General features: G+C 37.7%; 1 pseudogene; it reads right to left on the bottom strand.

The window, feature by feature from the left end:
• Positions 1-2,755: 2,755 nt before the first annotated feature.
• Positions 2,756-5,143, bottom strand: LOC138378670 (zinc finger protein 131-like; annotated as a pseudogene).
• Positions 5,144-5,946: the final 803 nt, after the last annotated feature.

Here is a 5,946-nt window from a genome sequence, read left to right as displayed (position 1 = left end):
GCGTGTCCATCCCCCAGATGGTGCACATCTCACTCGTCATGTATGTATATACCCATCCTCTCCTCACCACTCCCATCGGCCTGATGCCCGACAAATATTATCCCTATATGTGCACTTAGGTGTTGATCTGTGAAACCAATTTGTTGGTGAGTACATGTGGTGCTTATTTTTCCATTCTTGGGATACTTCACTTAGTAGAATGGGCTCCAGCTCTATCCAGGATAACACAAGAGGTGCTATATCACCATTGTTTCTTATAGCTGAATAGTACTCCATGGTATCCATATACCATATTTTATTAATCCATTCATGTATTGATGGGCACTTGGGTTGTTTCCACATCTTTGCAATTGTGAATTGTGCTGCTATAAACATTCAAGTGCAGATGGGTTTTTTTATAGAATGTCTTTTGTTCTTTTGGGTAGATGCCCAGTAATGGGATCGCTGGATCAAATGGTAGGTCTACTTGTATCTCTTTAAGGTGTCTCCATATTGCTTTCCACAGAGGTTGCACTAGTTTGCAGTCCCACCAGCAGTGTATGAGTGAGTGTTCCTATCTCTCCACATCAACACCAACATTTATTGTTTTGAGACTTTTTGATAAAGGCCATTCTCACTGGAGATGAGTGATTTCTCATTGTGGTATTGATTTACATTTCCCTGATGATTAGAGATGTTGTGCATTTTTTCGTGTTTGTTAGCCATTGTTCTGTCTTCTTTTGAAAGGTTTCTGTTCATGTCCTTTGCCCACTTTTTGGTAGGGTTGTTTGATTTTTTCTTGGTCATCTTCCTGAGTTCTAAATAGATTCTGGTTATCAGCCCTTTATCGATGTGTAGCATGCTAATATTTTCTCCCATTCTGTAGATTGTTTGCTCTCATGATAGTTTCTTTGGCTGTGCAGAAGCTTTTTAATTTGATCAGGTCCCATTTATTTATTTTTGTTATTGCTGTGATTGCCTTTGGGGTCTTCTTCATAAATTCTTTGCCCAGGCCAATGTCTAGAAGAGTATTTCCAACATTTTCCTCTAGAATTCTTATAGTTTCATGTTTTAGGTTTAAGTCTGTTATCCACTGTGAGTTGATTTTTGTGAGAGGTGAAAGGTGCACATCCTGTTTCAGTCTTCTACATGTGGCTATCCAGTTTTCCCAGTACCGTTTATTGAATAAGGATTTTTTCCCCAGTGTATGTTTTTGTCTGCTTTGTCAAAGATTAGATGGCTATATAAGGCTGATTTTATATCTGGGTTCTCATGTCCCTGTTCTTGTGCCAGTACCATACTCTTTTAATTACTATAGCCTTGTAGCATAGTTTGAAGTCTGGTAAATTGATGCCTCCCAGTTTATTCTTTTTGCCTAGGGTTGCTTTTGCTATAAAGGGTCTTCTCTGGTTCCATACGAAGCATAAAATTATTTTTTTCTATATCTGTGGAAAACGAGGTTGGTATTTTAATATGGATTGCATTGAACCTGTAGATCACTTTGGGTAGTATAGACATTTTAACAATGTTGATTCTGCTGACCCATGAGCATGGTATGGTTTTCCACCTGTTTACATCCTCTGCTATTTCATTCCTCAGTGTTTTATAGTTCTCCCTATAGAGGTCTTTTACCTCCTTAGATAAATATATTCCTAGGTACTTTATTTTCTTTGTTGGTGTTGTGAAGGGTATCGAGTCTTTGATTTGGTTCTCAGTTTGACTGTTATTGGCATATATGAATGCCTCTAATTTGTGTGTATTGATTTTGTGTCCTGAGACTTTACTGAATTCATTTATCAATTCCAGGAATGTCTTGGTTGAATCCTTAGGGTTTTCTAGATATAATATCATATCATCAGCAAAGAGTGAGAATTTGATCTCTTCTTCACCCACTTGGACGCCCTTAATTCCCCTCTGTTGTCTAATTGCTCTAGCAAGGACTTCCAGCCCTATGTTGAATAGAAATGGAGATGGCAACCTTGTCTGGTTCCAGTTCTAAGTGGGAATGCTTTCAATTTTTCCCCATTCAGTATGATAACAACTTAACTTTGATTGCATAAAACTATACTTTTACTCCATCCTTTCCCCCACATCACCTACATTTCTCCTTACAACACAACTTTGAAAAAACCAGAAATGCTTTACAGAATTTTAGTTGGCTTTGATAGGGTACATGGGTATAGATTTTTTGGTTTTTATACTCTAGAAATTTTTCCACCACTACTCTTTCTGTTGCAGAGATGGCATCTGTGACTACTGGGATAGGCAAGAATATTAATTCAAACAAATAAATCCAGAAGCCAAAATTTAACTGCACAGTAACAATGCACTTTTATTCAGGTAGCTTGTATTTCCTATATGTTCAATTTTCTAACATGCATGAAAACACATAAACTTGTATTCTAATGATTTTATGTTTGATTTTAAATATGGAAAAAAATTGAGGAAAGGCATAACCTGAATGAGAGAAAAGGAGAACCTTTACCACAATGAAAATAAATAAATTTATACCCAATTATATAATAGGAATGTAATCCATTTAAGTTTGCAGAAATATACTTTTCTAAGATCCCCTTCATTTATGGGAAAGATCCCTCCTCTATGGCATTAAGTGGGGGAATGAAATCAGTTTATTTCAATAGAAACAGTTCAGCACAACAGGAAAACAGGAAATAGTTTAATGTTGGTCCACTTGTCTGTTAGCTTAAGGACAGTCTCACTACCCATAATCAGTTCAAAAACACATGTAAATTTAAAAATATATTCATTTGCTATTTTATTTTAAAACTGGCATAGCTGTTCTATCCTCATTCCCTGTCTTTTCAGCTTGGGAATCCTATGTTGGTTTGGTCTGTAAACCCTCATCATCTTTGTGATCTTCCCTGGCATCTTCCCGAGTGGCATCTGTTTTGCTAGGTTCTCAATCCTCTTGGTTCACGATTTCAGGGGTCACATGATCCAAGTCTCCTTCTAGAAGCTCAGTTTGTACTTCTATTGGCATCTGATTTACCCACACAACATGCACCTCCTCTTACATGCAATTCAGTACCATCTTCAGTCTGAATTTGATCCACTTCTAGATAACTCACCTGGACCTCCTCTGGAAGTGTACTCATGTAAATTGTGCTCTTGGCTATCCTAGAGCAGATCTGGATGGACTTGTTCCACAGTCACTTGTGCTGAATGCACCTAGCCCCAAAGCAATGGTAGCATGTGCACCTTCCCAACTTGTTTTATAATAGGCATTGATGTCACAGGTTCAGTTTGCACATGTTTCTGCTGAAAGAAATTCTTTGGTCACTAGATGCCCTGAAATATTGTGACTATCACAGAGATGCTTCCTTAATTCATTTCCTTGCATAAACCACAAGTCACATAAAGTACAATGATTGAGTTTATCTCCAGTGTGTATTACCAAGTGATATTTAAACTGATGTCAGTTGTTAAACTCACCATTACAGACCTGGCATTCATAAAGTTTCTTTTGTCCCTTTTTTGCCCTCACTCTAGTTTGGCATGCAGTGAGGTGACATTTGAGAGTGATGTTTCTAGAAAATTGTTCATGACAATTTGGTCATCCAAAAAGTTTTTTACCTGTTATGTTTTCTAAGATGCTCCATAAAATGTCCAAAATGGGTCAAACTGTTTCTCATAGTATTGACATGTATAAATTTTTTTCCCCAGTTCTTTGCTTCCTACTGACTCCACGTTCTTTGAGATGGTAACATTTTGGTGCTGTTTCCATGACATGAAACCCTCAGTATAGTGTGATTTCATATGTTTCTTAAAATGGTAAAATAATTTAAATGAATAATTGCATTTCTCACAATGGAGTAAGACCTTCACACGTAATAGCTGAAGTTCCACAATTTCAATAACTTCCACCTGCTTGCTTGTAGGTTCAGATGCACAGCCATCTTCTTCTTTAATTTACCCTTTTCTGTCACCTTGATGATACCTGCTGTAATATCCACCAACAGTGCTTGAGTGGAATTATCAGAGGAACCTGTGCCCTGTATGTATTGGACTGTTTGGCAGAAGCCACTTCATCTTCTACTTTGTGCCTTCAGCAATCTCCACCTCAATTTCAACAGGTTCTGACTGTGCAAATGGCATTGATTTGGTGATAACATTTGAAGTTTCTGCAGTCTTCCTTTTTTGCCTCACTTTTTACTGTGGTATTTTCTTCTAATGGAGTTGAGTTTTTTTTTTTTTATTTCATCTTATTGTTATGGGGGATACAGAATTGCAGGTTACATACGTTGCCCATGTACCGCCTTTCCCCCCAAGTCAGAGCTCCAGGCGTGTCTGTTCCCCAGGTAGTGCGTGTTGCACCCATCATGTAGGTATATGTCCCTCCCCCTCCACCCCCCCTTCCCGAGTCCGCACCTTCAAGTGTTACCATTCCCCAAACGGTGTGCAATGCACTCATTGTGTAGGCATACCCCCATCCCCTCCCCCACCCCCCACCTCAGTCTGATATCCGATTGGTGTCGTTCCTAGATGTGTATTTAGGTGATGTTCAGGGAAACCAATTTTCTGGTGAGTACATGTGATGCTTGTTTTTCCATTCTTGGGATACTTCACTTAATATAATGGGTTCCAACTCTCTCCAGGAGAACCATAGAGATGTCGTATCTTCATTATTCCTTATAGCTGAGTAATATTCCATGGTATACATATACCACAGCTTACTAATCCAATCATGTATTGATGGGCATTTGGGTTGTTTCCACATCTTTGCGATTGTGAATTGTGCTGCTATAAACATTCGGGTATGGAGTTGAGTTTTCTTTTTTCCTGACTTCAAGGATTTTCATATCTTTTAGCATTTGTACAACCTCTGCTGCTTTACATATATCATTGGCTGCTTCTCCTTGTATCATTAATTTTGCTGTGTATGTAAGTGCAATTAAATGACAAAAAGTCATTTTACTAACACCTTTGATTTCCACAAAAGGTTCCAGAGTAAACTTCTAAAAGAATTAGTAGAAGAACTTACGGTAGGTAGCTAAAACAGCCTCATAGGCCTTAAAATGGTGTTCTTCAACAATTAGGATGATGTCAGTAAGCAGGTCTTGCTCTCACTGTTCAATTGGTCTAGGGTCATCTTATTAAGTTCAGAGAACTCCTGAAGGCATTCCATTGTTTCTTCAGCTTCCATGGCCATCGGGTTGCTTCAGGGAAGTAGGAGCAGCCCCTACATCTTTCAATATTGTATATCCCTTAACAAATTATTGTAACTTTTATTATTTTAGTAGTTTTGTCTTTTAACCTTTCTGCTAAAGATATAAGTGATTTACATAACCCCTTTACAGTATTTGAGTATTCTGAATTTGACTATATACTTACTTTTCCATAGTGCCTTATACTTTCATATGCTCATGTTACTATTTAGCATCATTTTCTCTCAGCTTGAAGAACTCCCTTTAACATTTCCTGTAAGGCAGTCTGGTGGTGGTGAACTCCCTCATCTTTTGTTGTCTAGGAAAGTCTTTATCTCTCATTCATTTTGAATTACAGATTTGCCAGATAAAGTATTCTTAGTTGGCATATTTTTTGTCCCTTCAGCACTTTGAATATATGACCCTACTCTCTCCTGGCCCATAAGGTTTCTTCTGAGAAACTCGCTGATAGGCTTATGAAGCTTCCCTTTTATGTAACAAGCCTGTTTTTTTTTCCTGCTTTAAAAAGTTTCTCTTTATGATTTTTAATATTTTGTTTATAATGTGTCTTGGTGTAGTCTTCTTTGAACTGTAATTGGGGATATTTGAACTTCATGTACCTAGATATCCATATCTCTCCTTAGGTTTGGGAAGTTTTTCAGCCATTATTTCTTTAAGTATGCTTTCTGCTCCTTTTTTCTCTCTTCTACTTCTTGAACTTCCATAATGCAGATATTAGCTCTTTTAATTTTAATTATTTTTTTTGAGACAGAGTCTCACTCTGTTGCCCAGGCTAGAGTGC

The sequence above is a fragment of the Eulemur rufifrons genome, chromosome 30, assembly GCF_041146395.1.
Source record: "Eulemur rufifrons isolate Redbay chromosome 30, OSU_ERuf_1, whole genome shotgun sequence".
NCBI lineage: Eukaryota > Metazoa > Chordata > Mammalia > Primates > Lemuridae > Eulemur > Eulemur rufifrons.
The sequence above is the reverse complement of the archived record's forward strand: the minus strand, read 5'-3'. Positions and strand labels throughout refer to the sequence as shown.